At 38.3% G+C, this 12,333-nt stretch overlaps 1 long non-coding RNA gene across 1 annotated transcript; it reads left to right on the top strand.

Moving 5' to 3' along the window:
- The first annotated feature begins 1,180 nt into the window (after positions 1–1,180).
- LOC120323361 lies at positions 1,181–3,695 on the top strand. Its single transcript, XR_005563728.1, has 2 exons — positions 1,181–1,412; positions 2,559–3,695. It is a non-coding gene; the product is annotated as an uncharacterized LOC120323361 (long non-coding RNA).
- Positions 3,696–12,333: the final 8,638 nt, after the last annotated feature.

The raw sequence follows: 12,333 nt of genomic DNA, 5'->3' as shown, positions 1-12,333 counted from the left end.
TCATGTTTTTCATATAGCTTACTTAGCCCTTGACCTGAGTCTGACCATGAGTGCCATGGGTCAGTCCTCCATTAGATGCTTCATGTTTTCTTTTATTAATTTTATAAATATTGCCTTCTAATTGTATGGGAGGTTGCACTGCAAGCTTTTGCTAATGGCTACACTTGGCAGCCTATTACAGACTAGGGGCAGACTCCATTCTCATCTCCTTCTCAATCTTGCCCATTTATTGAGTTTATTTAAGGCTAGAAGGCCAAGTTTACAAACTTAGACAAGGACAACTTAAGCAAGATAAATTCCATCAGAAACCTAAAATCCCAAAGATGCAAATAAGACTTTATCCAATTATATTTCCGGATAGTGGCTGAAGGCATGAAAAAACCTTTCTGCTTCCTGGCACCCTGAGTCTCCAGTAGGCTAATGGTATTTATTTTCCTCTTTTATCACTTGACCCACAGTACACCTTGCCTAAGCACCACTCAGACCCAGCCTCTCTGTCTTTTGATCCCAATTTGATTGCTTTGCTCCTTTGCTGACTGGATTTTCACATCTTACGGAGAGCTGTCATTGAGAAAGTCTTTCAGAACTAGGCCCATCATAGTATAATTTAGGAAAAAATATAAGCATCCCCATCACAGTATGAATATAGAAAAAAATTACAACTCAGAAAAATTACTGATTTTTTTTTAGCGAAACGATAACAAAATAGCTTAAACACATTTTAGCTATCTGTATTTGAAATAGAAATGTTCTTCTTGAATAGAGATTATCTGTAAAGATTTAGGAAATAAAATCACAGGTTTCAGGAATGTCAAATAGGAAACAATCTGCCAGTCATGTTATAGTATTTTCATCACTAACTAACCAAGCTTTATATTAAAAACAGTACAGGAGTTCTTTTGACTCTTAAATTTCTGATCCTTGCATCATATTTTTCTCATGTTTAGAAATTTTAAATTCTAGACTCAGTTTTCCTGTGCAAAAGTCATACATTTTTGTCCTTGAGTCATTACTGCCAGTTGGCTGAAGTGAACTTTCACTTTCTCTGGCATTTACCTCTCTTGCAAAAAGGAAACCTGATTGTATCCCTCACTACTTTCTTTTCATTAATTTAAATACACTGATCCTTTTTATTCTTTTGACAGAAACAGGTTCCCTGTTCTCCTGATTCTCTTGCTACTGCCACCTCCCAGTGCTGCAAGTCAAGTCTGTGTTTCTAGGAATCAAGAACTGTAGAGGCAGCATAAGGGCACAAGTACAGGATCATCCAAACTACCAAACCGTCAGTTCCTGGCATGACTTTAGCCCACACTGTCCAGTATTCCTCTGGACAACATATGGTTTGAAGGACAGAGCAAATCAAGGGCATTCCCAGGAGATGCTTTGAGGTGGATCTTGGACTTTTCTTTTAGGTGAGGCAGTTGGGAAGGGGACATACAATTTAGGCTTATGAGCCATTTATTTTCCTATATAGATATAGCCACAGAATTTCAGACATTAATGACACTTCATTTAGATGCTGGAGATACTCTAACACAGTTGGTGATTGCATTTTCTGTTTTCATGGACATATCACATGTATGATGTGACCCTTTGTTGTTGTGGCCCTTAGAATCTGCTTTGGTTTACACGTCATTTATTCATAGCTAAACTAATTTCTGGTCACTCATTTCAAAGTACTCTTCAATGACCACATTTTCAATAACATCACAACACAAATAAGTCTGTTACCCATTTCTGCTGGGTTCTGTGGCTGTTTGGTGCATGTTCTTTATAATACCAGGCTCAGAAATATCTAGATTTTAAAACATTTGTTCTCCAGTCTATACCAGAATGACGAACGCTACAGTGAATTGCATCTATCTCTGAATTGAAACCTGAGGGGAAATCTCTGGCAAACTGCATTCACTCCCTTCAGGAAACTTTCTGTCTCTTTATAAGAATCAATCATCAAAAGGGATAGTAAAACTAATTTTTTTCTCTTCGTATTCCCTTTTAAAGGGGATACCCATTTATAGGCTTTAGTATTTACCTATCTGTTCCACTCCAAACTGCCTTTAATATTTCTTCTGAAAATGTGATTTCAAGTTACTTTTTTCTGAACATTTTATGCTTTACAAAGATGACTGCTATTCACTATTCACATTGTTCCTATCTAGTTTCATATTCTGCACTGGTTGTTCTAATTTCTTTCTTTTGTAAAAACCCCTTGTAATTACTTTACAGATACTTCAATTGTTTTCTACTGTTTATATCCAATTTCTCAGACAGATGAGCCACAGTCCTTGTTACACCTTTTTTTAAGTAATATAAATACATCCTTTTAGCTAAGAATGTTTTCCTACTCTTTAAGTTATTCCTTATTTTTGTTTGTGTACTTTTTAATCAAATTTTGATTTCTTTCTGCTAAAACTAGATGTCTTTTTCACTCCTTGTAATTCCTCTCACTTCATCACTCACATAACAGATTCCCAAGAGGCCAATATCCCTGGTGCTCAGTACTTTTATCACAAAAGTTTTCTAAGAAATGGATATCCTAAAATCTCTTTTTTTCACAGAGACAATCCTTGGCTGCATTGTATTACTATGACTATGTCACAGAATTATAGGAAAGGAAAACTGTAGGAGTTGCTGCAGATCATCAAATCCAACCAGATCACCAGATTCAGCCATGCTGCTCAAGACAGGGTGTGGAAGCAGCACCGGAAGTATCAAAGGTGAGAGAAGAGCAATAGGAATGACCTAAGAATAGGAATGGAGCACCTCTTTCTGGAGGCCATCTCCATCCACATGGATGACAAGAAGGTGATCAGAAGTAGTCAGCATCAATTCACTAGAGGTGAATCAGGCTTGACCAACCTGATTGTTTTCTACAATGAAACAACTACCTGGATGGATGAGAGGAGAACAGTGGATATTGTCTACCTCGACTTAAGCAAGACTTTCAACACTGTTTCTCACAACATCCTCATAGACAAACTGAGGAAGTGTGGACTGGACGAGTGGTCAGTGAGGTGACTTGAGAATGGCAGATCCCAGAGGGTTGTGGCACAGGGTCTAGTCAGAGGCCTGCCATTACTGGTGTTCCCCAAGTTCAATACTGAGCCCAGTATTAACATATTCATCAGTGACTTTGATGAAAGAGCCTCTGTGATGGACCAAACTGATTGGATGGGCTGGTTGAGCCCTGCAATCTATTGTTTCTCTGATAAGACTGGTGACTTAAACAAAGTGGTTTTGTGCCAGATAAAGGAAAAGACTGATAAGAAGCAGATCCTTCAGAGGTGGAGTAATGCTTTTTATCATGCCAATCTCCTCCCTCCTGATAATGCATCTGTATCTGACAGTGTAAAACTCCGCCACACTGGAAGTATAGGAGCATTCTCACTTAAGTCTGAACATATATAACCAGGTGAACCCTTTATTGTGTGGGCACCTACCTCCAAGAGATCAAGACTGAGACCATCACTCTGACCATGGACATTGAAATTGCATCAATCAAGTCTCATCACTGGATTGACAGGTGGTGATATTTTTCCTCTCCACTATCTACACTTGTCCCTTCTGTCTCTTTCTCTTTTCCTTATATATTTTCTTCATGATACAGTTTATGTTTTTATAGAAAAGAACTAAAATGGCTACACACCTCCTATCTGTTGCAACCAAATTTTTTTAAAATAAACCTGCTGAATATATACACCTGTCTGTTCAGTGTCCTTTCACTCTAATTCGCCCCAAGGGATATATTAACAAGAACCTCAGTTACTCTGCCTCAGAAGGAGGTTGTAACAGCCTCCTCAGCAAGTTTGCTGACAAGACAAAGCTGGGGGGAGTGGCCCATACCCCAGAGGGCTGTGCATTGACTGTATTGAAGGCATCTAGACATTATCAGTTCATCAAGATCCTAACAGAGAGATAGCAGCTTCTTAGGATACCCCCATCAGAGACAAAGAAGAGTGAGTAAATGCTGACAACTCATGGAGGTGAGATGTGGGATAGGATGGAGAAACTCATTACCGAGATGCCCTAAAGGATAGAAAAAGGCATGTGTAAAAATCAGCTTTAGTTCCCAACCTAAGAGACCAGGAGACAAGATGAGGTCTCAATAGCCTGTGTCCTTATCCTTCAACAGGGCTCCTGGGCAGACTGCCTATATTCAAGTATCCTGATGCATGCATGCTGAACTGACTACCTGGACATGTATGTCCTCATGCTCCTCTGTGGGAGTGTGAGAGACCATGTGTGAAATCAGCAATGTTTTGAAGTGAATCACCTTCCAGTCCCATTTTCGGGGGACAGCAAGAGTGTGGTTGATCTGTGAGGGGAGACAAGCCAGGAACTGAAGGTGACCACACAGAGGGCTATCTTCACATACCACATACTTCAGCTCTCTCACCAAAGCGTTTAGTAGTCCTCTGCAGCCTAGTGACAACTCCCAGCATGAGGCAGGGCCCAGCCTTTATAAAGTGCTTGAGATGTGACCTCACCAGTGTTAAACAAAGGTAAAACGGAGAAGGCAAATGAAGGCTAAATGCGTAGAGGGCAAATGGAAAGAGATACTGTACTTCCTGAGCATCTCTCCTTAGACTGCCATTGCCATCCCTAATCTGTTCCAGGTCATTTGTCCACAGAAGCATGACAAGCAGAGGGGACTTTTCTTGTTCATCAGTCTACAAATGTACATCAAACTACATCATGGTCACTTTTCAAGATGGCCATAAGAGCCAATATGTCTATGGCTTCTTTATGACCTTGGTATATGAAAATCTCTAACATCTTCCACTTACATGCTTCCAGGCACTGCTGGCTTATTCTATATGTAGCTGTAATTTACTGATCACATTTATTGATCATCTATTAATTCTACATGAAGTATTTATAAATGCACCCTTCGCATAAAGTATGATTCATTTATCTACAAAAATTTATTGTTTGTGAGGTTATATTATATCAAGCATCTTTATTATTAACAGAATGAAATTACAGTATCCTGTAAAAATAATTCATGATTATGAAGACAGAGAAACTATGCTGACATGTTTAATAGTACTAGAAATTGGATAGTATGGCTATTATACTGCATATATAATATATGGTTTTTATGGCTGAACATCATTTGGCTTCATTCTTTATTTAATAGCTATTTTCATGCACCATATTGCTCTGGCTTCTGTAATTCTCTATAAATCAAGTCACCCACTTAAACGATGTAATTAATTGTCCTACTTGATCAAAGAAACAAATATAGCCATACCTGCATGTAACAGTAAAATATACAGGAGAAAATTTCAACAGATAGATAGTCCCAGACAATGTGTACTGAAATATATTTAAAAGACCACTTTGAAGTGTAAAGCAATTGCAAACAGGAATTGTGAAATGTAAGAACACACAAAGGAAAAGAGCACCACTAAGAAAAAAAGCCAAGTTCAGTGAAAAAAATGCCTTTTTACTCCTTAAAGATTTTAAGACCTGATACTCATCAGATATGAAATACTGTATTTCTACTAACTTCCAGTACTTGATTTAATGGCGTGCTGATTTATACCACTGGGCAACCTTGCTCAACATCCATTAATGTTACAAAGTTTGATTCAGAATCTCTACTCTACAATTTTTCTCAAGACTTCAGCCTTGCCTACAAGGTTACCTCGTAGTAAGAATGTTCTTTATAGTCATGTTACACTAATGGGAATGTTTCATCCATGTTCAGTGTGCTGATTTTTCTTCACCATGACACATTGATTGCTTCTATACAGAGAATGGAATTTATTTTGAATGATAAGATCAACTTGAGAAAGAAGATTGCTGCCGTCTTCGCTCCTGTTTCAAACACCATGCATTGGGGGACAGCTTCTAGGAAGACTTGAAGGACACTTAACAGAAGCTAGTTAGGTTGGAAGTCCATGTAATTCAGAGTATGAAATCAAAATTTTAAAGTGTCAGGATTTGTTTCCAGACATAACTTATAATATAATTTTATCAAAGTATAATCCTGATATAATTTTTCATACTCTTTCAAAAGAGTCTTCTGTTCTGCAACAACAGTGTCTGAGAGCAGGGTACAGCTTGTACGTTCTGTCTTCGATATGTCACCAGTGTATGACTGCACCTTTGGGGGTCAGCCACAGATGCCGACGGTGGCTTCCAAAACAGCAGTTAAATATTAACCCGGGGATTAGCTCAGTTGGTTAGAGTCTGGTGCCAGTAACACCAAGGCTGTGGGTTCAGTCCCTGTATGGGGCATTCACTTAAAAGTTGGACTCAAGGATCCTTGTGAGACCTTTCCACCTTGGAATAATCTGTAACTCCTATATTGTCACTGTAGTGTCACAGATGGACAACAGTGGGAGCAGCTGTCGGAGCAGATTCATTCCGTGCAACGCTGTTTCCAGACCTGTGAAACACGCTGACAGGTACATTTGGTACTGTAGTTGTAATATAACCAGAAGGAAGATCATGCCATGGTTATTGCCTGCACCACTAGTTACCAGTTTGATGCTGGAATGCAGGAAAGCATAATTTGGAAAGCCTACAAGTATATACACTTGCCAAAGAAACAGATTTGTCGTCTTTGACAAATTTAACTCAAAAGACTTATGCCTACCAACACAGCAAAACTATGATATAAAACAATAGTTTTGATGTAAATACAGCTTTCATGTCAACGCACAAAAAAAAATAGTCATATTAATTGACATCACAGGAGCCTGAGAAGTCAGATAAAAGGAAGGTAAAACCAAATTGCCTAATGACAACTGGACAAACATTCTATACTTAACACTCTATACTTAACATTCTCGTGTATTCTAAAACTTTCTAATCCAGCTAATTGCTACAGTGTGACAAAGTCTAGTTAATCTGCATTTTATCTTCTGGAGATGTACTAGCCTCAGAGCCACTGTTAAAGAAGCTTTAATGATTACTTAATGAATTTAATTATGTACTCTTTTTTAAAAAAGTTCTCTGTTTAGAGAAGTGTATGGTGGGTTATAATGGGTAAGAAATTATGAAAATCCTTGTGCATTGTATTTTGGGAATGTTTTCAGACATTATCAATAACAGATAATTTTCATATACATCAGCAATACATGCCATTCTGATTCAACAGATCAGATAAAATTATCCTAACAGCATTTTAGTATTGAACTACTCCCAGGGCAAATACTACATGCTGACAGAGATCTAATGTATACTTTCATTTCTGCAAAGTTTACATTACTGTAAGACTGTTCTCTATTAAAATGTTGTAGAGCATCAGCACTCAAAGTATGTATAAAGCTGGTGGATTTGTCTGAAAATCCATTTAAAAATCAATGTTTCTTCTGTATTTCTGACACTTGCCTTCAGTCTCTGCCTTCCCTGCAGAGCTTTCCTTGTGCTCTTTTTCCTGGACCATTTACTACCTGCCAGTTTCCTGTGCAGTTCCACCCTTCCAATCAACTTTAGAAGTTAAAAATCACCACAAATTGTGGGGCTAGCAGGTTGGGAGGAGAAACACAGGAATGTGTAGGACGAGTGTAACACTAAAGAGGAAAGACTGCAACTGAGCAGCAAGTTGAAATATTTAGGCCCAAGAAAGCTTTACAGGTGTTTATTGCTAAAATTTGAAACCTATTAAGGTCCAGTATGCCAAAAAAATTCATCTGATCAGTTGCAATTATTAAAAAAAAAAAAAAAAAGCCTTTCCACAAAATTAATATTACAAATGGCTAAACACATAGTTCAATTTACTGGAAACAAAATGTGTTAGGAAGAAAAAGGAAGGATGCTTTTTAAGTTTTCCTCTTGCATAACAATAAGCTTAAATCTTTTCAAAATTGCTCAGCAGAAGTGGGTTGATACGTAACAGAGTCAAAAAGGCCAGTACAAGGATGCTAAGTCTATAGACAGTTTTTCCCAGCTACTAGGAAATGGTATAGGAATTTCCAACTAACTTTCATTTTAAGAAACAAAATTACAGAAATCTTGAAAACCCCAATATAAACAAAGTTTATTTGTTCTGATTATGTGGTGCATAATTTACTGTGTCAGACTCTAACAACATTCCATCTATCCAGGATTAGCAAATGTCAAGAGCTGAATTTCCATTGTAATTTCAGAAATCCAAACATTTTTGCCTCAGTTACGTCTCTTTGTGTTTCTCTGTCATGGTTTAACCCCAGCTGGCAACAAAGCACCACACAAGTGCCACTTCCTCATTCCCAACCCCAGGGGGATGGGGAGGAGAATCAAAAAAAGTAAAATATATGGTTTGAGATAAGAACAGTGTAATTAATAACTAAAACAAAAGAAAATATAATAATGACAATAATGATAATAACAATAATAATAATTGCAATGAGAGAGAGAAGAATAAAACCCGAGAAAAACAAGTGATGTACAGTACAGTTGCTCACAACCACTGACTGATGCCCAGCCTGTCTCCGAGCAACAACTGTTGACTCTTGGGCAACTCTCCCCGTCTATATACTGGGCATGACATTCTAGGGTATGAAATATTCTTCGGCCAGTTCAGGTCAGCCACCCTGGCCATGCTCCTTCCCAGCTTTTTGTGCATCTCCTCATTGGCAGAGCATGGGAAACTGAAAAACCCTTGATTTAGAGTAAGTACTAAATAGCAACAACTAAAACATTGGTGTGTTATCAACATAATCTCAAAAAAATTCAAAACACCTCACTGTACCAGCTAATAGGAAGAGAATTAACTGTATCCCAGACAAAACCAGGACATCCTCAAATGAAATATAGCGGTAGGAAACATCTTTGACTTGCCATGAAAAGAATTCCCAGCAAATATAAAACCTTTCTGCTTGAAGCTACTGGTAAAAGGATGTATTGTGAACAAAAAGCCAAGTGGCAAGAAAGGAATGTTTTCAGTTATTCACATCTTTCACCTCCTGCTCTTCCATACGGCTGCAGCAGAGCTGACTTGCTGTAAACAGAGGCTGAAATTGTTCTTCAGAGAAGGTCCAACATATTGGACAAACTTTGGATTATCTACTGTGAATTGATGAAGTTTTTAGAATACACAGGTTCTAATCAAATTAGAGATTATGGTATTTTTTCTTCTACTTCGCATGATAGAAGTGTGACTGTGACTGTTCTGAATTTCTTATTTGATGGCTCAAAAAAGCAACTTATCTGGCAACCATGTTGCCAGTACTTTGAAGTGATTGGGCAAAACATCTTAGATTGGCAGGAACTAGAAGATGGGTGTGTGACTTACAAGAGGATCTGTGTCTCAGATTCCAAGGGAGAATGTTTGCCAGGCAAAACCAATTACTTCAGTTATTCAAAAGGAAATACAACATGTTGCCCTTTCTCCTAAGTTATTTATATGTGAACTAATTTGTTCTGCACTTGAAAATTATGGTTTCATTGTCTGATAGATACACTTGACCAAAGTTGGAAGCAAAAAGAGGCGTTTTGCCTCAGTTTCTTTCTAAATGTCACTGCATAATGTGATCTGCTCTATGCTAGCAAGAGTGTACATCATAGTCACAAACTTGCTTTTTTAAGTACCATCTGGAATGCATGTGTCTGAGCACAGCCCAAGGAGAAAATCAGCAAAGTACAGAGTGCTGCATACAAATCAGTGCTTGTGGCACTTCTTGAGAAAAAAAAAAAAACCTGGGACAGGAAGATGAGTTTCATTGCCTGTCTCAGGCCAGGGCATTCAGGGCTCATTCCAATCTGAGTGAAAAAAAAACAAACAAAACTATAAGCAAGCATTAGTAATGGAGAATCTTTTTTTTTCTTCTTTTAGAAAATGGCCTTCATGAGGACCAAAGTGCAAAAGCTTGAAAAATATTTGACTTAATCTAAACATTCGAAGGAGCCATGTAATTATTTAATATTAATATTATTAATGAGAGCTCATTTTTGTTTTTTGAAATTGATAGGCCAGTGGGTGGAACTCAATGGACATGAGTTCCAACACACACTGATCTTCTTTATTTACTGTACTATAATTGCTTTAATTCTTAGCAGGATACCTGAAAATTATGCTGAAGTTTAAATATCAACTTGTTCATGAAGTGTATTCATCTCCATAGTAAAAATGAAACATTTTTATATTGGGTAGTTAACCTTAGTTTTAGATCATGCAAATGAATTGCCTTCATTCTTAATTTTGATGGAAAGAAGTTTTCTTTTTAGATGAAAGCTGGAAAATATTGAACTAATAGACACTGGAAAAAATAAATCATATTACATTAGACTGACATTTTTTTAGAATACATTCAAGAATAAATTAGAGGACAAGCATACAGACTGATCTTTGCAGTATTCACATACTGCCATGAGAAACAGATGTGATAACAATTCAAATCCTTTAGATTTAAACTGAGCCAAATTTAGACTATAAACTCTGAGATTTGCATATACTTGCTTCTTTGAAGTATGTACTTTTAAAGTCCTGAATTAACTAAGTATGGAGAGACTGGAAACTAAACTTGGAAAAAATGGCAAACTCTGGTTTGTCATCTGTAAGGGATTGGACCTGTGTATTAGGTTTATGCTTTTAATTATATGGTAGGTTTTACCAAAAACTTAACTATAACTCCTAGTTTTGTTTTCAAAAATTATGTCTTTTATAGACAGAATTGTTTGCTCAAACAGTATAGAGCATAAGAAAAACAATGAGATCCACTTTTATTCTTTTATTTTTAAAATGGGCAATTATTAAGGAATTGGTAGTGACAATTAAAGAAAAATAATCACAATTCCATCTCATCATTAATTTCTGCTATCAGTCAATGGCAATGTGATGCAGGACTTCTAGAGAGACAACTAGCACACCCTGGCCCATAGTAGCTAGAAAGGCAATTTTGGCCAAAATGCACTAATATTCAGTGTCTGTTGAGACAGAGAGAGAAGGATTTCACATTAAAATGCATGCAACCAAGATAAGCTCTCAACAGGGCAAGAGCCAAAGCAAGGCCTTGCTATAGATGTTTCAGCAGTAATGTGGGTCAGGGTTGGAAAGTTGAGGTTTCTGACTCACACCATTGTGCTGTTACTTTACCTGGTGTGTCTTTTCTCCCCAGTGTGAGTGGCTGTTTCCCTATAGGAGCAAATGATGTATCTTTGTTGGTCGACACTTTTGGTGGACTTGATGCAATCCAGTGTATGAGCACTGTTAAACTAATTGAAGAGTCTCATCAGTGGTCCAATGGCTGATAGCCTGGACACTCCCCGGTTCAATGCCTGGACCTCTAACTCATTTTATATGAAGATACAGGAGAGCGGTGATACAGCAGATGTTTTCTTGCAGAGGAAAAACCCTTGAAATATTAGTATATGTAGCAGAAATCCATGTGGGATCATGCTACATCAATGTTTATTCAGAATAGAAGTTTTAGTGAGACATTATGAACGAAAATGAATGCTGAAATCTTCAAAATTGAATTTAAGGGAAGAGAATCAGGAGACTGAGCCCGCATGTTTTTACATACTGTTAGCTGATGTTACCATCTACTAAGATACATTATCTGAATGTCACAAATAGCATCAATACTTCTTAAACTCTCTGTAAGCAAATTTTCTTGGCATTCTTTGCATATTACTTTTTGCATATTACCTTTGCAAACTGATGCTCCATTGCACAAGAAGTTTTATTTCAGAGAGAGGTTACTTTAATCAGGTTTTTGTATTTCGTGTCTCTTTGGGGTAAAGGCTGTTTGTTGTTGATCCAGAGTTATGTACTCATAGCTTCAGACTTCCTAGTGCCTCAGAGAGACCAGAAATAGCCCTATTACCAAAATTCACCTCCTTGTTCTCCCTTTCCCTTGCTTTTACCTAGTCATTAACTCCTGTTTAAGTCCAGATGTAGCTGCACTTCCTCCTCTCTTATGTCCCAGGTAGCCATCATAGATTAGTAAATTAGGATCAAGAAAACCTTTCTAATTACTGCTGCAATTAGTTCAAAGCAAACGGGTGGTGTGCGTGCAGTTGTTCCCCGTATGCAGTGACCGAACTGCCCCACAACATGCAGAAAACACCTGCAGCGCCCCCCGCAGCGGGGGGACGCTGCGGACAGCAGAAAGACCTGGTGAGTCACCTTGTTATGGGGAGCAGACTGTAAAAAAAAAAAATTTGTTTCCGAGGAGAGCGTTTGTTGTGTTTTAAACCGAACGAACCAAACAGCAAGTCTCCTTTGAAGAGCTGACGACGCCCCCGCGCACGCGCCGTGGACCTCGCCCCCGGGCCCGCTCAACGCTGTCAATCACGGGCCGCTCGTCACGCCCGCGGCCCCGCCCCGCCGCCCGGGGTCCGGCGCATGCGCAGTGCCCGGGCCGGGGCCGGGGGGGAATTTGACCGTAAACATCC

Source organism: Pipra filicauda, unplaced genomic scaffold (assembly GCF_003945595.2).
Source record: "Pipra filicauda isolate LSUMZ 115617 unplaced genomic scaffold, ASM394559v2 scaffold243_size1161148_pilon, whole genome shotgun sequence".
Taxonomy (NCBI): domain Eukaryota; kingdom Metazoa; phylum Chordata; class Aves; order Passeriformes; family Pipridae; genus Pipra; species Pipra filicauda.
Note: the sequence above shows the minus strand (reverse complement) of the source record. Positions and strands in the feature narration are given on the sequence as shown.